The sequence below is a fragment of the Amblyomma maculatum genome, chromosome 10 (genome assembly GCF_055883805.1).
Source record: "Amblyomma maculatum isolate TAMU_Amacu chromosome 10, ASM5588380v1, whole genome shotgun sequence".
Taxonomy (NCBI): Eukaryota; Metazoa; Arthropoda; class Arachnida; order Ixodida; family Ixodidae; genus Amblyomma; species Amblyomma maculatum.
In genome coordinates, this window is record NC_139353.1 from 28,581,567 (window position 1) to 28,603,471 (window position 21,905).

The 21,905-nt window shown below is 47.1% G+C and overlaps 1 protein-coding gene and 2 non-coding genes across 3 annotated transcripts in view; 1 reads left to right on the plus strand and 2 right to left on the minus strand.

The window, feature by feature from the left end:
- LOC146175989 (uncharacterized) overlaps positions 1-21,905 on the plus strand; it is a 63,271-nt gene that overhangs the window by 16,853 nt on the left and 24,513 nt on the right. The window lies entirely within an intron of this gene.
- On the minus strand, positions 11,742-11,906 carry LOC146175990 (U1 spliceosomal RNA). Its single transcript, XR_014701640.1, has one exon. It is a non-coding gene; the product is annotated as a U1 spliceosomal RNA (small nuclear RNA).
- On the minus strand, positions 13,961-14,125 carry LOC146175991 (U1 spliceosomal RNA). Its single transcript, XR_014701644.1, has one exon. It is a non-coding gene; the product is annotated as a U1 spliceosomal RNA (small nuclear RNA).

Here is a 21,905-nt window from a genome sequence, read left to right on the forward strand (position 1 = left end):
ACACACACACACACACACACACACACACACACACACACACACACACACACACACACACACACACACACACACACACACACACACACACACACACACACACACACACACACACACACACACACACACACACACACACACACACACACACACACACACACACACACACACACACACACACACACACACACACACACACACACACACACACACACACACACACACACACACACACACACACACACACACACACACACACACACACACACACACACACACACACACACACACACACACACACACACACACACACACACACCTGCAATTTAAACTAAAGTCGTGTCTATAAGGAATTGCAAATGGGTTTGATACCTCCGAACATCTTTTTCGCAGACATAGTACAATCAGGGGCGAAAATGCCGTTGGCATCTTTCCTATGAGTGTGCTCAGTCTATGGTCGAGCACCCAAAGACTATAAATGCTGCATGCGTTCTAGGAGAACAGCGCTGCGGCAAAATTCGTTGAGACCGGGACCTTTTTTCTTTAGCAAGCACAGGGGTTTTAGTGCACGACTGCTTCTGCTTAAAGTGTCCATTGAAACCCGGTCACCGCCATCGGTAGTTAATGATGGCAGTTAAAGTAAGATGAATATGCGCTTGCTGTATACAGAAGGGCTTTTCGCACAGTTGCGTCCAGTCTGTAGTAGGGCCGAGTGTTACTGTGAGTCTTATTATGATTTGTCTTTCTGAGCACACTGCTTTGCTTCAAGTATTAAATAATACACTGATACATTCGAGTGCCTCACAACTGTGAGCGCACTCGCACCTTTTGGATGGTTTTAATTAGGGAGCATACGGAAGAGAGGTTGGCAAAAGAGAGTGTTAACTAAATATATCTAGACGAAGCTTCGGACTTGGCTCACGTGACGGCGACCTCTGAGAGGCTGCGAAGTCAAGGTCTACTCCTGAAAATACTCTGATTCTGATCCAGCGTTGTCACTAAAGCTGAAAACGAGCTCTTTATGCAGCACAAAAATAGTGACCGACTTTCAAAAAGCTTGGGTTAAGATAATTAGAAAAGGGGCATGCAACTTTCTATTTTTTCTTTTGCCTCCTGGTCTGTTCTCTAGAGGGAAGGAGGGAAGATAGGATTCTTGACAAGACAAATCAATCTGAACAAGGGCTGATGAGGAGCCCCAGTCAGCTAGCCAATGTTTCGAGAAGCGGGCATGTCTTTGTCCTCCTGTTGAAAGACAAGGCCTCTTGTCGAAACGTTGGCTAGGGGGCTTGCATAGCTACCTTTGTTCACTTTGTTTTGGCGCAGTCTGCTCTGTTATTCATGGTACCACGTCTAGCATTCCAATACGAGTATTTCTGAGGTCCTGAGCTGAAAGAACACTACGCGCGTTGCGTGTTATATATAGTCTTAACTGCTATGATGTCCGTTATCGAGTGTTTTTGTTTATTCTTACCGAAAGCATGCTTTTTCCTACTGCATGGTGATCGCGGAAATGAGAGCAACAACAAAAGGAAAACATTCGCGTCCTTACGTGTGCGAAGCTATCGCGCGCTTACAGAGTGCTAAAATTACGTGCGCCTTATGCAGAAAGGCCTTCCTTCCTCGTTTGGACCAGCCCGGATGCTTCGCACGCGTTTTTCCCATCGTGTTTGTGTGTTCGCCCGGCTCTCCCAGTGGGACGCCGACCTGTCTGCGCTAGCGGCCAGCTTTGTATAACCGGCCCAGGCGGCTGCTAAGGGCGTTGTTGCTGTTCTCTCGATGACGACACAGATTTCACGCTCTGATATCGACCGCGTGCGAACGCGGCCTGCGCTTTGCGTAAGACCGCGTGAAATCGCTCCTCCGCCCGCTGGCCTGTCTCACCGGTGCACGCCGAGAGGGAGGGGGAGCACGCCTTTAATCCGACTCCCTTTCGTCGACGCGATGCCCTGCTTGCGTGTTTACGCAAAGACCCCGCAATCGTGCATTGAGTGCGCACCTTAATTGTCCGGCTCACTCATGTTCGAGCGCGTTGCCCCTAGGATACCCATTAGATGCAGTCAGTGACTCACGACGGCTCCTGCATTTGAACGATCTTCATTTGGGCGGGCAAAGACGGTATCGAATACGTTTTTTGGGGTTTGCAGTGATCTTTTTTATTGTCCTTTTCACATTAAGGAATCTCCATTTTTGGTTAGACTTTGTTCATGACCAAACACGGTATGCGTTCTATATAGATGCCAGCCAATTTCTATTTCCCCTCAATATCGCTTCGGTATTTCTTACGTATTACTCACTACAGCTGTTTAGGCGTCGTGATGGGCCTGATTAGCGTCGTGTGGTCTGACCTCACGGCTGGACAGAGCTATGAGTGTACTAGAAATACCCTTGTCATTGATCTGGCATGCGGTGGCTTGTATTATTTAGACTCCTGTATTATTGCGAAAGCAATACTACACTAGGTTTCGAGCCTTCAGCGTAGCGCGGCCGGTAGCCATGTCTTACCAACATAACGCTGTGACGTCACACCCCACGTGACACTAGGGTGAGAGCTGGGCTACCAATTCAAGCTGCATCTTGTGGATGGCGAGAGCTGGTAACTTGGGTCTCTCGTTTCACATGGGACGGTTATGTCAAAATCAGCCTGCTAGAACCCTGGCATTCACGTTACCCCTATAGGCCACTGAGGCACGTTCATATGGCTTGGTTAAAGTGGGGCTTTATATATGGACTGAGGAAGAAGAAAAAGAGAAGAAGAAGAACGCTCGGTCACCCTCAGCTAATGATTTCGCTCAATATTTGGTTCAGCAGCGTTGAACCCTTGTAATGTTTTTCTTTCAATTTTACGACAACAGTATAAGGGGATCTTTCTAGCCCCTATGACGTCACTGTCTACACGAAGTACTTTATCCTTTATTTTATTTTATTTTTGACGCTACGGTGGCCGTGCGGATTTCGCATCCGCCTGGCACGCTGGGGTTGTACGCATTTCTTCCCCTCTGTATGGCCAGGCACCCACAGATTTTTAGTAGCCTGTCATGTTGCTTTTATGGAGTGACATGGCTGAGGGGAAAATGTCTTTGACCTCACTTTATGCAGCAGATCATATATATTAGCCATGGCCCTCTTTGGCTGAGCTGCCCTTCAGCTTAATGAAATTATCGCCACCACCGAATGAAAATTTATCCGAGTGGGCACGGGTCATGACGACGGTGTGGGCGGGATAGTCCGGTGCTCTCGGGAAAATTACGCTATCTCTGATGGTGTAGTGCAGGCAGTGTAGTGATATGAATGACGGGGCCTGTGCTGTACAACTGCCCCAGTAACTTCTCCGTACCGGAGCGTGGATAGCTTTGAGGACACTGTCAGCCTGCAGAATGTCCGAGTCCAGATTCGCTGTACAATGCGGCATGGCAAAGTGGATTCGATAATCGTGGGCGCGTCCGGATATGTCGATATGCGGCGTGGAAACTCTAAATGACCGCCCTGGCCGGGTCTGCGGGAGGCCTGCGGTTTGTTCAAGCGCATTGTTTTCCGCTAAGAACACGGTGGGCGGCAACATCGTGCAACAACATAGCTGCGCCCAGCGGCCTCCATCGGGTATTGAGACAGTCGCTGCAAGCCAGAGGAGTGCTGGCCGGGATTCCCGTTGCACTTAATGCTTTAGGAACGTTGACCCAAAACACGATTCGTGATAGCGGGATCAAAACAGCCATCTCTGCCATTTTTCTTTATTCAAATTAGAGGCTTGGGCAAGTTTCTGGCCATGATTCTGATACATCTTATTTGTTAAAGCCGCGATAACTTTTGGGCCCTTTTTATTTTTATTTTTGCTCTTTCTCTCCTTCCCGTAGGAGGGAGTAACTTGGGGGTAGGTGGTCGTGCATGCTCATTCGCTGTGGTGCCATCACTGTGCAGCCAGAAAAAGAGAGAGATGCGACAGCGGTGACGGATGTCTTTACCGCAATTTAAATCCGCTTAAAAGAATATTCTGGCGCTTCCGAGCCCGCTGATATCGACAAAAGCTGCAGTAATGCCGCCTGTGGTGGTCTTTATGCTAGTGGCTGGACTCACGTGACCTCAGCCGAGCGTTGTAGCAAGATTAGTGCGCCATGTTTTTGGCCCATGTAAGAGTGGCCCACTATCAATATCTATCAATATCTCTAATATCACTATCAAAATCTCTAATATCAAGCGGCGTTACCACCGTATTGATTGCCACCACAGTTGCCATGAAAGTGAAGAAAATGCCCATGCAAGCACGGCTGCCACCTTTGCCCTAGAGCTAATATATGACCGATATTAGCAAGACGGGGCAGGGGGGGGGGGGGGGGGGGTGCGATGTTTGTAGGTTTTTTTCTCGAAGCGATAACTGTATGTGCGACGCCCTCCGAAGAATACTTGAAAATTTGTCCGTGTATGAGTGAAAGCGACCGATAAATATGTTATCCAGTTCTGTCCTTTGTCGGTGCACTGCTGTATATACGTATATATATAACAACCTGTACACTTGGTACCCTAATCTTTTTACAGAATAAGTATGCCTGATGAGCACGTGCTATAAATTACATGTGCAACCTCTCCCCAAAAACATTGATCAAGAGCCACAGAAACAGCGGAAGCAAGGCCTACACTCGGAGGACTCTTATTGATAGAAAATAGTGCCTTCCCCACCTACACCTTGGTACAGTCGCCAGCATCAACGGCAATTTCGGAGGCGTGATCAGCGTACACCTCGGCCACCATAGAAACTGCCCTACTCTTATATACGGACACGGGCATGATAGGCTTCACATCTCGCGCACATTTCAAGGGAGCTGAAACAGAGCTCGAGTGTTCACCTATAGGGAAGTACCTAGAACACACCTGTGGACACCTTTATGTTCTAAAGCAACAGCGATATTGCTATAACATAGTGTTATGCACATATTGGTAGAAATAGTCTAAGCAGAGTGTCAAACAAGAACCGAACCCGAATTTTCGCCTGGAACCAAACCAAATTCGAATTTTTTTTGTCATCTTGGAACTGAACCTTTAGAGGAACAAATCTCATGAACCGTTTTGAACCGATTCGGGGCACAGCTCCGACCTATTTTTGCTCCTGCCTTACTTTCACTACTTTTTCTTTTTATCGCTACTTGTAACGCATTATTCGAACTTATTCCAAAAGCACCACTGCACACTGCAAGCGCTGCAAGCGCCACAACTATTTTGAAAAATTTTCGCTTATAAAATGACGGAAAGAACAATGAAGAATATATTCCCACATGCATCGCACCAATCTTCGTGTTGGGACTATATCGTTTCATCTCAAACACGGGCGGACGCTACACTACTATGCAAAAAGGAAAGTTGTATCGTACGAGAGCTTCCCTAAGCAGTGAAAAGCACCTAATTTGGAAGCAGAATAAAATAAAGAATAAAAAAATACTTATGTAAAACGCAATGTACAACTTAAAATCTCAGTAATGATTCTGCTCTAAAAATGTCACGCAAATCACTTCCATTTGCCTATTGTTTGACGAGGTCGCAATGAGTCGCTTGGCATCTGTATTAGTGCGTATGAGATGTGACACCAGCGGACGCAATTTGGTTGAACAGGAATTCAAAATCATAAGTCGACGGTGATGGTGGGAACAACGCCTTGGGGCACCAATCTAACGATCCGTTCTTAAGTTGCATCCGAACCTATAGCACTAATATAATTCGAGTCAATCCCCCTGTGTCTTTCGTTTCTATTGTCTCTAGTGTTATGAGCTTGTTTTATCTCTCCTGGCAGGTTAAACGATGACATGAGTTAAGCATCGACGTTCTTCTCTGCTGATAGTACATTTCGATTTCTTTTTTAAATTGAGTTACTCATAATTAATTTTTAGTTTAATACGCAAACAGGTGCTAATAAACTCGTCTTCCAACCATCACGGAAGCAGCTTTCAAACTTGTTAAAGGTATTTTTGGCTGAACGGCGCGAGATCATTCACGGGCGAGAACACGTGTTCTACGTTTCTTCTCGCCTTTCGTGCAGTGTTCACCTGGGGGAACAATTTCCTAACAATTTTCCTTTGCACTAACTTTTAAGGAACATCCCCGTAAGCACCCGTGTGCTTTTTTATTGCGAAGGCAATACTATGACAGCCAAAACGAGACCTCGGGTGGCCGCAGCTACGCCGTGAAGAAGCGTAGCTATACGGTCTCCTCATAAAAAAGATCAGCCTGCCATGACATTTGAATTCACGGTACTGTTATCCCATGGGCACGAGCTGCCAACTCGGGTCGCTCCTTGCATATGGGAAGGTGATATCAGAATCAGCCTACCAGAACCGTTTGAATTCTCGTTACCTCTACGATACGCAGGCACGTCCATACGGCTTGGTTGAAACGTGACTTTATATGTGGGCTGGTATAGCTTATGCTCTCGCGTCATACCCTTAAAGGACGAGCTTAAGTGTCCCCAATAACGTAGCGCCTTACACTGATAGGGCGTGATAGGGGAATAATTTAGCAGGCAAAAGAAGCTTCCGTCGTTGATTTCGCAATTAAACTAGGGTTAACCAGAGCTACACCACAAATAATTTTTTCATAATCGACGACTGTGCTTTGCCATGCCTTTCAGTAAGCCAGTGACTTTTGTTCCGTCCTTAACATTCGCCATATCGATAAAACAGAAATACTGTACTGAGCTGCAAAAGCTAATGAAGTGTTCTAGCGAACACTTGTGGGGCTCAGTAATCACAACTTGCTGCTCGAGCATCGTAATAAAGAGTTCCTTTTGAAGGCGCAATACTTGACCAGTGGAGCACGCAGCTTTATAATCAGATCAACAAGAATTCAGTGAACAATCTGTAATCCCATCCACGTTATCTCTCCTTTCTATAGCTGGCGTCACTACCCCTGAAAATGGGCGCTTCAGTCATCTTCCAGTCGGCAAGCATTTCAAGTTTGGAGTCGGAAAGGGCATTATATACAGTTTACGCGACGTGCACAGCAACCTTTATGCAAAAGCAACGTTCTCTGATGATGTGTTTAGCCGCCTACGACATCGAATCAAAACGTCCCTGCGAGATCGCATCACGACATGCTCTGTTTTTAGCGTTGTCGATTGGTGAGAGCAAAATGATAGTCAGCGCTAACTGATTTAATTATTGTTATCATTATTATTATTATTATTATTATTATTATTATTATTATTATTATTATTATTATTATTATTATTATTATTATTATTATTATTATTATTATTATTATTATTATTATTATTATTATTATTATTATTATTATTGATAGCAATGGACGGAAACGAAACTAGATGTGGTGATACAATGGAATAGTTTGACTGGACTCCTCTGCCAAAATTACCTTAACAGGTCATCAGCGAATATTCTATTTGCACCGGGTTTCCTGCATGCCTCGTACTCTCAGGCTTGATTTTTTGCAAAAAGAAAGAAAAAAAAATAAAGGAAGGAAAAGAAAGAGCCTTATTTCGCCGCACTTTAGAACTTCAGAATAGCACATACTCGCAGCTTGTAAATCCAATATGGCATCACCCTGACCACAGCTTCTATCCTAGTTGGCAATGAGCACTTGTGTTGACAAAACGCTTATCAGTAATTATGAGACGTTTAGCTACCAGATCAATAATGCTTTTATACGATGCGAAGTTCAGCTGGCTTGTGCTCCCCTGATGGGGCTGGGACAGGTAGTCACCGCCGCTTGCGGTGGAGGCTAGCCTGCCACCGAATTTTTATCTGTTGTAGGCCGTCATTGCACCCGCCCCTGCTCAACACCGCCTGTGGCGCTAAATATGACCTTCACATGACCTTGACCTAAATAAGTGTGGTTGTCCTCGATTCCGTAGTGTCCATCCAAAAGTGTACAGCGTCTGCGTTTCAATAAGGGCGAAACGAACAAACGTCCATGTGCTGTGTGATGTCAGCATTGTTGTTGTTGTGGCTGTAGGAAGAAGGAAAAGAAAATGCACGGGCCTGCTACTGGCTCTGTAGCTGAGCCACCTCCACTGCCTCGTGCGGACAGAAGAAAAAATTAAGAAGAAAGGAAAAATGAAGAGGGAGAAAAAGACGCGCGCCGCAACAGCCGTCGTCCACCACGGAATCAGTGGCGGGTGCAGTGACGGCAAGCGGCGGTGACCTACCTGTCCCAGCACCATCAGGGCCAGGGTCAGCTACCCTTTACCACCTCCATGTCATGTCAGAGCACTTTGAAGATCCCCAGGCGATCGAAATTACTCCGCAGCGCTCCACTACGGCTCCTCTTTCTCTCTTTCCACTTTCACTCCTACCTTCTTCCTTTCCCTTACAGTGCGGTTAAGGTGTCCGCCGGGGTGGTGCAGTGGTAAGACGCCCGACTACTGTGCCGGAGTACCCGGGTTCGAACCCGACCTCGGCGGCTGCGTTTCGATGGAGGCGAAACGAAGAGGCGTCGTGTGCTGTGCGATGTCAGCGCACGTTAAAGATCCCCAGGTGGTCGAAATTACTCCGTAGCCCTCCACTACGGCTCCTGTTTCTCCCTTTCCACTTTCACTCCCATCTTCCTCCCTTCCCTTACGGCGCGGTTGCGGTGTCCACAGAAATCAAGTGAGACAGTTACCGCGCCTTTCTTTTCCTATAAATAAATCAGTTTTTTTAAGGTGTCTATAGAAAGATGCCCCAAAGAAGTATGACAGATACAGTGCCCTTTCCTTCCTGTGAACCAATTATTATTATTATTATTAACGGAGATCCAGCCGTGTCTTGTGCGATGTCAGCGCACGTTACTGGCCCCTGTGAGGCCGCTGAAATTACTGCGTAGCCCACCACTACGGAACCTCTTTCCGCTTTCACTCCCACCAACCTCCCATTCTTTAAATCTGACAGATACTGCGCTTTTTTTTTAGTGCTGCAGCACTACTACCCGCACTCTCTCAAAACCCGATGTCTGAAGCCGATTTGACTTTTGACCCTTAAGAGGGACTTTAGGGCCCGTATTCAGAGTTTGCGTCATTATAAAAAGTGTCGCTATCTCCCTAGTATTTAGACATCTGATTGGTGAAAACAGCGGAACGGGATGTTGACACCACTTCCAATTCTGTAGTGGGAACATCCGGTTCCACCGTTTCCACCAATCAGTTATCTCGAGGTCAGGGAGATGACACGACAATGACGCAAACAGAATATGGGCCCGAGTGTCCACAGAAACAAGTGTGACAGATACGATGCCTTCCTTACGCCCGCGAGAGCGAGAGTAAACTTTTTAAGGCGAAAGCCTTTAATGGCTCATGCTGTAGTGGACAGAGTGTGTCCCGCTTTTGCGCCGAGGCGTGATGCGTTCCTTCCATCTACCTGGGGATCTTTAACGTGCGCTGACATCGCACAGCACACGGACGCCTTTTCGTTTCGCCTCCATCGAAACGCAGCCGCCGAGGTCGGGTTCGAACCCGGGTACTCCGGTAGTCGGGCGTCTTACCACTGCACCACCCCGGCGGGGCGATCAGGAACGATATACGTACCATCATTTTTTTTGCAGGAACGATAGCGTACCATCAAACGCACACTTGTCGGAGAAAGTGTGACAGATACTGCGCCTTTCCTTCGGAAGTCTCATCTTGTCTAGCGTTCCTGCCATCTGCAGTCCAACACTTGAACGCGCGAAGGAACGCCACGCGACAGCCGCCGCAAAAGCGGGACGCACTTTGTCCACGACAGTAGGAGCCATTAAAGGCTTTCGCCTTAATAAATCTTGTCTCCACCGCGAATCGAACCTCCATCCCTTGGATCCTCAGCTGAGCGCTTTACCAACTGCACCACGCTCCGGATCGTGAAATGTTCATCATGGAGTGGAACTCACAATAGTGGACACCAGTGCAGTGCTTGGGCAGGTGCAAATTGGCAGCTCGGGATCAAACATCATGCATTGCTTTTTGCTGGATGTCCCCTGATTTTCCTCTACTTGTGGACATGAAGGTAGATTGATTTAATTATAGGAAGGGAAAGGCGCGTTAGCTGTCTCACTTGTTTTCTGTGGACACCTCAACCGCGCCGTAAGGGAGGAGGGGAGGGTGGGAGTGAAAGTGGAAAGAGAGAGGAGCCGTAGTGGAGGGCTACGGAGTAATTTCGACCACCTGGGGATCTTTAACGTGCGCTGACATCGCACAGCACACGAAGAGGCGTCCGTGTGCTGTGCGATGCCAGCGCACGTTAAAGGCAGACGCTTATGGAGAGGAAAATATTCTCCTTGTCTACCGTGAGGATAGCGGGACTCTGAGACTGACAGATACTGCGCCTTTAATTTCCTGTAAACAAATTATAAAACGCCGGTGAACTTTGATGCGTTCGATGGAATGCTGGTTGTGTTCGACAAGGGGTGCGCCATGTACCGTCACGATTGGTCATGACGTCACCAGGCGATTCATGCATGGACGAAGCTGACCCCGCCGCGGGCGCCCGATCCAGATGTCCGTGCGACGCCTTTCATTTGCCGCTCCCTCGAACGCCGCACCACAAAGCAAACAGAAGCAGACCCAGATGTCTAGGAGGCGTTAGTACAGCAGGTATCAGTGGCATTTCAAATTGATTTACGAGATAGAAAAAGCGCAGTATCTGTCGCAGTTCTCCGCGGACACATGTATACAATGCTGTGAAGGAAGGGAGGAAGGTGGGAATGAAAGAAGAGAGGGATATAGAGGTGCCGTAGTGCCGTCCCCGGATTCCCGGTTTTTACGAGTTGTAAGGCTACCATCCACCGCGCTTTCCCCCGCTCTACCATCCAATGGCTTTCGCCTCATCGCACTTTAGTGGTCCAAAGTGCCCTCTAGAATTTTTTATACTGTATTAATTCGAAAGCAGTACTTCGCTATGTTCACAGATTTCTGACCGCAATATCGTGTCCGCAGCAGTTTGAGAAGTGGTAGAGGTTAATGGTGCAGGTGGTGGATTCCAGTGGAAGGAAAGCATAGCAGGGTTAGTTCGCAGGGGTAAAGTGGATGCAGGTAGTACAGGATCGGGGTAATTGGAGGAATAGGGGAGAGGCCTTTGCCCTGCAGTGGGTATAGTCAGGCTGATGATGATGATGATGAGAGGGTAATGAGTGGTGTCAATCGATAAAAGGTGACATAATGTGTCCGAAAAAGTATATAGGGCAATAAGTTAATTAGGTGATTAATTAGAATAACTGGTTCAAGGAAAAGGCGCAGTATCTGTCACACATGTGGACGCCTGAACCGCGCCGTAGGGGAAGGGAGGAAGGTGAGAGTGAAAGCGGAGAGAAAGGGGTGCCGTTGTGGATGTGACGTCACGCAACCGGAAATAGAGCCGGACATAGGAAGGGATTGGCGCAACATTTGGAAGTACCCAGACTAAAATGGGTAAACAAGAAGTGAAGTAGTGTGATGTCACGCAACCGGAAGTAGCGCCGAAAAGGACATAAGAAGGAATTAGCGCGAAGTCTGAAAGTACCAAAGACTAAAATGGGTAAACAAGAAGTGAGTTAAGCAACTAACAGAAGCATCACGTGCTCTTTAATTTTTGTATGAAGGGTGTTGAAAAGAAAACTAGTATTTTAATAAAAGGTTATCTCTTTCACAAAACTTGTATCACACTATTCATCTTTATTTATTTTACTATTTTTATTTATTTATCTATCCCCTTAATAGTTGTCCGCGCAGTTCGTGGATATGCTGCTGTCACTTTAAACCGCTTTTAGCCCCTTTCACCCGTGCACTTCCCGCTATATTCTGTCTTTTGATTCCGTAGGGCGCGGGGAGGGCGCGAACGCCGCCCCCCGCACTACCAAAAATTGTATGCCCCATCTACGCCAGTTAGGCGTAGTGGCGGACTTCAGCGCAGCCGCAGTGCAATGGCAAGCCTCAGCCCGGGCAGACGGTATTGCTGAGCACCGATCTGCCAGCACCAGGTAAGTATGGTTACAAAACACTTCGGTCAATTTAGCCGGGAAAACAGACTTCCAGACCGGCGCGAGTTAGGATCCGCACATCAGGCGGCTTTGCTGGTCACCACTTTTGATGCAGCCCTGATGAAATGTTTGTTCTGCCTCTTGGGGTTCCCTGCAAAGAATTGTAAAAACAGTTACTGTTTTAAATTTATATTCGTGGCCCATACGCGCAAAACGACGAAACAACCCTACATTCCAGCATCTTACTGAAGCCTGACCCGCCTGGCACTGAAGTTGAGCCATGAACAGTGCTTGCAGTACTGACGCTAGAGGAGCATAATCTATTTAATCATGCACAGAACATCTTTGTTTTTAGAGCGCAGCTCTCTGGCGCCCGTTCCTGGGTTTCGCGTCGGCGTCGCCGTCGGAGTTGTCCCTCGTAACCAACTCCGCTTTCACTCCCGCTTTCCTTCCTTCCCTTACGACGCCATTCAGGCGTCCACAGAAACAAGTGTGACAGATACCGCGCATTTCTATTCATGTGAACCAACTATGAAAGGCACGCTTCAGAGCTCAAGTGGACTTTCACTTCCACCTTCCTTCCTTTAGGGCGCGATTCAGGTGTCCACAGAATAAAGTGTGTCAAATACTGTGCCCTTCCATTCCTGTGAACCAATAAGGAAAGGCACGCCTCAGAGCTCAAGTGGAAGACGTGACCACACATGCACACACTGCAAAGATAATGAATAATGCGAGCGCCCACACCGAGCTGCAGGATAACATGTGCATTTACCGCGAATTCACACACTTACAGAGAAAAGCAGCATATTTTGATGTAGATTTTCGTATATACAGATAGTTTGATAGTCCGGATCTCTAGCCGATCGTCCCTTGCCTTTCGAAGGCCTGGCCCGGATCGAGCCCGCCCTTATTTCCCTTTAAAACGTACTGCCAGAAATTCGATAGGACGCTTGCTAACTGGCTACAGTGTTTTCAAGTCGAAGGTTCTTTCTTCTCGTGTGCAGCTTGTACATTAGTCTTTTTTGCCACGCAACGTTCCTATGGGCCCACGCGCTGCCTCCTGCAACCTCCAGATAACTTAATTGCTATTTTCATTTCTCCGACCACAAAGTTAACTTCATGACAGTCAAGAACTGTTAGTAGAGTCTGTTTCTTGAAGGAAGATGCGTGAAAAATAAAATAGTCTGTAATTGTACATACATGTCTTTCTAGAAATCTGTGCTTCAATCTATCGAAAGGCCACGCCGGGGTGGTGCAGTGGTAAGATGCCTGACTACTGTGCCGAAGTTCCCGGGTTCGAACCCGACCACGGCGGCTGCGTTTCGATGGAGGCGAAACGAAGTGGCGTCCGTGTGCTGTGCGATGTCACCGCACGTTAAAGATCCCCAGGTGGTCGAAATTACTCCGTAGTCCTCCACTACGGCTCCTTTTTCTCTCTATCCACTTTGACTTCCACCTTCGGTTTGGTTTGGTTTGTGGGGTTTAACGTCCCAAAGCGACTTAGGCTATGAGAGACGCCGTAGTGGAGAACTCCGGAAATTTAGACCACCTGGGGTTCTTTAACGTGCACTGACATCGCACAGCACACGGGCACCTTGCTTTTCGCCTCCATCGAAAAGCGGCCGCCGAGGCCGGGATTCGATCCCGCGTCCTTGGGAACAGTAGTCGAGCGCCGTAACCACTGCGCCACCCCGGCGGGTACTTCCACCTTCATCCCTTCCCTTACGGCGCGGTTCAGGTAGGTGTCCACAGAAAGAAGTGTGACAGATAGTGCGCCTTTCCCTTCCTGTAAACCAATTATAACCAACTAGCCCTGCAACGCATTTTACTGAAATTCAACTACGTTCTTAATTATCTGGCGTGATAAAGCTTTTAACGAACTTTGTAGAGGCGGAATTCAGTAAACTCGTGCCAGCGTCAGCCTTGCTATGTGCTCCGGTATACCACTGTAATTGGAGCTGGAGACTGTCGCTGTGCTGTAGCTTCCAGCTTTCTCTTTAACCCTCTTGATGACTTGCGCTACGCAGATACCGCTGTGTTCTTTCTTTTGATTGCGTAGGGCGCGGGGAGGGCGCGAACGCCGCCCCCCGCACTACCAAAAATTACATGCCCCATCTACGCCAGTTAGGTGTAGTGGCGAACTTCAGCGCAGCCGCAGTGCAATGGCCAGCCTCAGCTCGGGCAGACGGTATTACTGAGCACCGATCTGCCAGCACCAGGTAAGTATGCTTAAATAACACGCCGGTCAACATGGCCAAGGAAACCGACCTGCAGAGCGGCGCGAGTTAGGATCTGCACATCAGGCGGCTTTGCTGGCCCCATAAATTCGATGCAGTCTTGATGAAATGTTTGTTTTGCCACGTGGGATTCTCTGCAAAGGATTGTAAAAAAAAAAATGTAGTATTTGCATTTTATATACGGCGCCCATACGTTCGAAGCGAAGAATCACCTTACAGCCCAGTATCTTCCTGGAGACTGACTCGTCTGGCGCTGACGCTGATCTTGTGGCGAAAAAGCTAGTGTGCGCGTGCGATTATGTATACGTGTGCGTGTGAGTGTCTGCGTGGGGGCGCGCGAAGTCTACAGTCACCGGCACTTAATTTCGATTGGCTCTACATCCTGCATACCGCCAGGAATTTAACACAGTATGAAGCCAATTTCATTTTTAGTCTCCCCGTTAGGACTTTTCCATGTCCACTTCTGATTCTCGTGTTTGTTCAAGAACGTATGTTATCGAACTCTGCAAACTAAACTAGTAACAAGAGTAAAAAAAAAAGCCGTAGTAGGTCGGTAGGTGAACTCTTTATTGGTGAGCCTTAAAAGAAGTTACATCCTAGAGTTGGCTTCGCTCTTGGTCCCGGGTGGTGGCCAACAGTCCATGACGTATGGCGACCTTTTCAGCCCACTCTACCAGCTGCCGTTGTGAGGCCGGTTCGGAGCTGGAGACCGCGACCTCCCAACTCTCTAGGTTCGTGAGGTTGAAGCGAGATGGTGGTTGAAATTCTCCGCAGATATATAAAATGTGGCCAGAGTTGCCTCTCGGAGCTTCACAAAGCGAGCATCCGGGTTTGTAATGGCCTAGGTGGATAAGGGCTAACAAAGCGGGTGGAGGGAATGTCCGAGCCTGGATCTGTCTCCAGGTAGTTTGTTGCTCCTTCGAGAGGGAGATGTGTGGTGGGGAATAGAGGAGTCTTTGCTCCCTGTAGTGGAGCGTAATGTCATAATAGATAACGAGCTGGTCCCTAGCGGTATCCTGGTCTACGGTGTGCCCTGATCGGTTTACGTACGCTCGAGCTGGAGAGTGGGCCGCTTCTTTGACGGGGTTACCTGTGTGGGCTGGCACCCAAACTGTTTGAATTGGTTTGGATTCTGTGTACCAAGAATTGAACATTTTTCGGGTGGCAGAATGAATCTGTCCTCGTGCAAAATTCGTGATTGTGGTTTTAGAGTCACTTAGAATGAGTGTGGCAGCTGAGGAGGAAATGACAAGTGCTATGGCTCCTTCTTCAGCTTCGAGTGAAGTTGTTTTCTTGATCGAGCACGAGGCTATGCGTTTGAGGTCATTTGATGCTATTCTGATGACGTAGGCCGAACTGTGGCTGCACTCTGCCGTGTCCACGTAGACCACGTTTTTGTTGTTTGCATGAGCTTTATGTAACGTCTTGGCACGAGCTTCGCGTCTGGCCTGGTTGTGAACTGGATGTATGTTTTCGGACAGAGGGTGAACTATGAGTTTGTCCCTGATGTGTGTTAGGATGGCGAGGGTGTTGTGGAGTGTTAGGATGGCGAGGGTGTTGTGGAGGGGGGGGGGGGTGGACCTGTTAGCTAAATATTTAGCGAATCGAGAATGTGTTTATCTGTATTTGTGGAGGAGAGTGTGTCTGTCTGAGCCATGAGGCGAGCTTCAGTTAGTTCTTGTAGTGTAATCTGTATTCCCATGAGGAGATGTGTGGTGGAAGCTGGTTGTCTGAGCTTTAAGGCTGACTTGTATGCCTGTCTTATTAGTGAATCTACCTTCTCCTCCCCCGTCTTGGTGATGTAGAGGAAGGAAAGGGAGTGAACCATCCGACTAATCACGAAAGCCTGCACCAGCCACCTCAGGTCATGTTCACGCATACCTCGGTGCTTGTTGGCTATTCTTCTAAATAGTATGATTGTTTGATATGTTGCGATTGTTAGTTTGGAGATGGTCTCCGTATTGAGTTCATTTCTCTGTTAGAGCGTGCCTAGGATGCGTATCTTTTGCACCTCTGGCACTGGTAGACGTGTATGGAGGGGTGTTTTTTGGGTTGGGTGGAGTAGCAATTGTTCAGACTTTGCAGAGGAGCACGCGAGGCCTGCGCACTCCACTTCTGCGTCCGCACCAGATTGAAGGGTTTCTCCCATGGTCCCGACATTGCCCATGATGGTCCATATGGCAATGTCGTCTGCACAGAAGTGGAAGAGATTTGGGATGCGCTCTAGCTTGCGAACCGGGTCTAACTCCGCTTATATCGATTAAGACACTCAACGGTGTTGTCTGGTATAACGATTTTTCTTATCGGTTTAGGATTGAGAGGCTGGCACAGATGTTGGCAAAGTGGGCCCTTGCCGAAATTAGAATTGGTTTGTTTTGAGGAAAGGAAAGGCGACCTGTCAGTCCCACTTCTCAGTGGACGGCTCCAACAATGAACGGCATACAGTTGGAGGTACACGCACATGTCTGCAGTTCGAATTGCTTTCTCAAATTAGCCTCCAGCTGGACTACCACATGGATGCTAAATGGGAAGGTAGACTGTATTATGACACCATCCTGTCCTGATTTCTGCACAAAAAGCAGTTGGTTTACAGGTTTGATTCGAAATCCCGTGCGTATTTTTTTCCCGACGCATTTTTCTCAATTCTGGGTTACGGCGACGCCTTTTTTTTTTTTAAACGAGCTGCGTACGCCGTAGCGTACAATGCAGCAGGGATATCAAATCTTCACCCACCGAACTACGCCATTCAGAAGCTCAAACCACCTTCATACACTGAAGGCTTGCACCGACCAAAAGTCAAAGTAGCAGGCGAGAGAACAGTTACGACAAAATAAATTCTAAGAAGCAATGATACAATGTTTTGAAAGGCAAAAAAAAAAAGAAAGAAAGCGAAAGGCTCAGCCAATGATTTTAACGAAGATTCGTCGCATATCCGTTCGTGTGACCATTCGCTAGCGGTACAGCCGTGGCTGCAATAACTCTACTTCGTGATATAACAGTACGCTGGCAGAATGCCACATCCGGGCTTCTGTCATATCGACGTGGTCCGAGAACTAATTAACTTCAGGGTGGACGCATCGCCCGCCCCGTGAAGGAAGGGACGAAGGTAGGGGTGAGAGATTGGTTTGGTTGTTATGGGGTTGAATTATTTAGGTTATTCCTATAAGAAGATTTAGACTATATATAAGGAATGCCGTAGGGCAGAACGCCGAATATTTCTACCACCTGGGGTTCTTATACATGCTTTGCATCGCACAATACAAGAGTGCTGTACAGCTGCACATGGTGAATAACTGCACTAGAACACAGAAGACAAGTACACGCGCTGTCTCGCAAGCTCTGTTGTTTTCCTGGGTTCTTATCTTCGATTGTTATTCGTCACAAATATGCATAAAGTGGGCAAAGCATCAGCCTCGTGAGTTATAACTGTACGCTGTAAAGCCTCGTTCCCGGGGTTCCCAGAAAGTGCTGGCACCCAGAAAATTTCTTCCTCCACAGGCCCTTGTCCGTGGTTCGATTGAGCACTTGCACCGCTGTGATAGATATTATTTCCCTTACAAAATTTCACTGAATATCTGAAAATCACATTAGCGTTAGTACTAGATATTGCTAGCGCGCTATCAGCCTCCTCTGTAGTTTCTGACCAGCGGGTTCTGACTGATCCAAATTCGACTGAGCCTGTCTCCCATCAGAACTGAAAATGCGTCCTTGTTCTCATACTCTGCGACGTCTATACATAAGCGGCTCCACTCTACTTCTCGTACTTAGCATTTGAAAGACTGGTTCCTGCCTTCCCGCGACTGTTCTTGGCCGAAAGCTTTATGTACAAGCCCGTGCGAATTTACCGGTTCACCTGAACTTTAATGACCGCGGCGGGGCCCTCAGCTCCAATGCCGACCCTCTTGGTTAGGTTCCTTCCTGCCCTTTTTTTTAAACCTACCGAATTGCATGCACCTCCCGTAGTTCTTCCATGGTGTTGTGTGCACTTCATCTCAGCAGTCTTTCGACAGACTCATTGTTAGCGTTAGGTACCCAAAGGGCCGCCTTATATGCCTGCCTCATCAAAGCCCCCACTTAGTCTTTCTCCATCGCGTCTATCTTCATAGAAGATGGTGCATAAAGTATTCTGCTGAGCACAAATGCCTGTTTCAGCTGACGTAATTCCTTTTCCCGCATCCATCATCTTACGATTGGTGATTCTCCTGGCGGAATGCAAGTGCTCAAAGAGGGAGTGGAGCTCATGCCGGTCGGCATGGCAACTGAGCTGGCCATCTTGTGGCACACACGTAGCACTAAGCCTCAAGCTGTGGTGGCGGTGGTGGTGGAGGTAAAATATTTAATATGATATGACAACGACGGAGGGGCAGTCACTTGCTGGTTGTATTCGATGTTGAATCTGAGTTGAAGAATAGCTCCTCGACATTGATGCTGTGAGTGGTTTGATTGCCTGTTGCGTGCTGATGTCATGGATGCCGTTGGCTCGAGACATTGTCAAGACTAGAAATCGAATGCGACGAGCGAAAACTCTCGCATGACCTCTCAGTTCGATAATGTAGCATCAACGTTCTTTGATTAGCTAGAAACATTGAGCACCACCGTAAAGAAGCTGTTACTTCGGGCAAGGCCACGAAGCGCCAACAAGACGCGACTCGTCATGCCTCTGCAAAGAGGGCATCGTACGATGCTCGAGGTGTCAACATGCCAGCGGAGATTTTGTGCGTTTGATTGTCTTGTAGCGTGCAATATATGTATATGATTTTACCAGGGCTGTAGTTCTCGTTTGTATCCGTTAGATCTACCTTGCCTAGAGGAACACGATCGAGCCAAAGCAGAGAAACTAAGGCCGGGTATGCACCATAAAGACGTTCAAACGAACCTGTCGCTCTAGACCTCTCGGGTGTTTTAAGACTAGTGTATTCCGCTAGCTTTCGTTTAATATTGTGCTAGGCTTTTAAGCTTAGCTCCACTAATTTTACACGAAGTGTTTTCTGCTCGTTCGGTCGAAAGACATTGGCATCGTCGTAACGCAGATCTGAGAAATACGATGCCGGAAAATTACGAATTGGTTTTTTTACTGAAAATGGTGACGCAATCGTTCTATGTGGAGCTTAAGGGTGGCGTCATAACATTTCGCTTAGGGATTCAAACCGACGACATATGTGCGTCAGATAAGTACTACATATGTACCCCAGTTAACTAAGAAATGAGACATGCCGTGCCTTGTTTTCCGGGAAAGCCACCATAAACAAAAGTTATGAGCATTCGAGGCATGGAAAGGTAATGTTAATAAACGCGGTATCACGTATGCGCTTAACTGAGCGTCCCGCTAATTTTTCCTTCATAAATATGTTGCCGTACGTACACTGCTATGTTCATTAAGTCGTGCATCTCCCAGAGCTTCTAGCTTCTAGCTTTTCGGTGGTCCAACCATGTATTCTTGTCGATGTCATGAAGCGAGAGAGCCACTGGCCAAAGAGAAGTTCTCGAAAGAAAAAAAAAAAGGGCCACAAGCTCTGCGCCGCTCGCTTGTGGCTCTTTTAGAGCACAGCTCTATGGTGCCCGTTCCTGCGTTTCGCGTCGTCGTCGCCGTCGCCGTTGTCCCTCGTAACCAGCTCTGCAGGCGGAGCAGCCCGCGCTCCTGCCGCCACCGTTCGCCGCTGAGTGTACCCAAAAAACTCGTGAAAATACATGCCCACTGGCAGCACAATAAAAGCGAACGGCGCGAAAGGTACACTAGCTCATGCGAGAAGCTCAATGTATAATGAAAACTATTGCATGGCTGCTGCGTGGTCTTTCGATCATATTTTTCACTTTAAGTGCTCTCTGTACCACACTAAGATCAGTCTTAAAGTTTCAAGAGTAGATTTCCCAAATGCTCTTAAGCATCATTATAGTAACCAGGACTCTCATTGCAGGTCAGATGCCTTTCCCATCTCTTTCCGGACAAACCAGGTACAGTTGCGACCACCATATCTCGGCAAGCTTCATGATCTCGTCCTCTCACCTGATATTCTCTCTCCCTCCTGGCGTACAGTTCGGTACCTTTAACGTCAATCCGATATCTGACCACATAATTACATGGTCCGCCCATGCCCATTCCTTCATAATTTCGGCTAGGATGTCAATAAATCGTTTTTTTTTTCATGGCACACTTTGCCCGTCTTTTTGTACGACCGTAGTTTTCTAGTCTAAACATAAGAAATCATAACTTTTATTTGTTTCTTGTAAAGTCAAAGGGCATCGAATTCCGTAGTCTCGATGGGATGTCAATTGTCGAAGGTCAAGAACTGTCACACATTTGGCGAAAAGTATCAAAATGGAGCGGGATATCATGGATATTAACATTTTGGAATTCTTTGAATTTCGACACTAAACAAACTAATACACTTTCTTTATTCTAGTTGAAATTAAAAAAAAATCCTCTTAATTTGTGATTTCTTTCTTATCTTTAGTGTCGCGGAATTCGTAAGTGTTTTTGTACTCTTTTTGTAATCTATTTTGTATATAAATTTGTCGGCAATGCACTCTTTACTATATATTTCGTTATTTATTTTTAGTGTTGCTTCATAAATTTTCTTACAATAATATTATTCTTTATATTGCCTATCGAAATCTATAACCATGGGAGGTCCCACCTGCGGTCTTGTACCATGGGTCCTCTCGCTGTATATTCTTGTACGTTGTTTTTTGATTCGAAAATAAAGTTTCAACTTCAGCTTCAACTTCAACTTCAATGAATACCAGCAGCAGCGAGCACCTCCGCTATGTTTGAAGTCAGGCGTGAATATCTCCCGCCGAGGACATTGATATGCCAGCTAGATTTTGTGGCACGCTCTGGGGCGGAACCACCGCGATGCTGGAAACTATGCGGATGTTGGCCCGTCGCGCATTCGTGATTCTCGGCGGGGAAGGGGGGGGGGGGGGGGGGTTAGCAACAGCAGCAGCAAGATGTGGCCGCCTTTGCGAGACTCTGAAAGTTACGTACGCTACCGCTGAGGTAGCTTGCCACTGTGCGCAACTGTTGACTTGCAAAGTGGGATTTGCGCAAGAGATACAGACGCTGCTCACGAGAGGAAAGAATAGATTAAAAAATAAGGAAGGCGTATGTCCTATGAAACTTAGCGCGGACGTAACTTGGGCACAACGTGAAAAGAATTTAGGGTATCGTCCTGTAGTTGCCTTCATACGTATTCATCCGCGGTGAGCACTGTTAAGAACAACTGCAGATAGACTTGGCGCTGTAGGAGCTAGCAGTTTGTTTGAGAAACAGGTTAACTGCACAAAGATATTGTTTATCGTGAAAATAGATGGTAAGATTTTCTTGCCTTTTTTGACGTTTGAATGGTAGCAAAGGCTCATTTGTTGGTGAGGAAATTGAATTTAAAAATGGAACGTTCATCTCGGCCTGCCGAACAAGCGTCATGGAATCAAAGTTTTACAGGAAACCACCACTATCATTTGATAGTCACTCGTGGTGTTGGCTAGCCTCAACGATGAAAGTAAAAAAAATCGATTTCTGGACTAGTTGCAATTTGGGTAAATGATGGGTGGTCCCGGTACTGTATTTCATGTTTTTACCTTTTTACTAGCTTATAAAATTACAATTGAAATGAAAGTAGTCTTTTTGTCATTGAAGATTGGAATCTGTCGATAAAGGCGAACTTTGTTTTCAGCGAGTGTTGCTCTAGATATGTTCGTGAAAAGCGAACTACATGGTCTCCACACTTAAACGAAGGCGCATACTCGAGGAACACTACAATGAACAAAAGA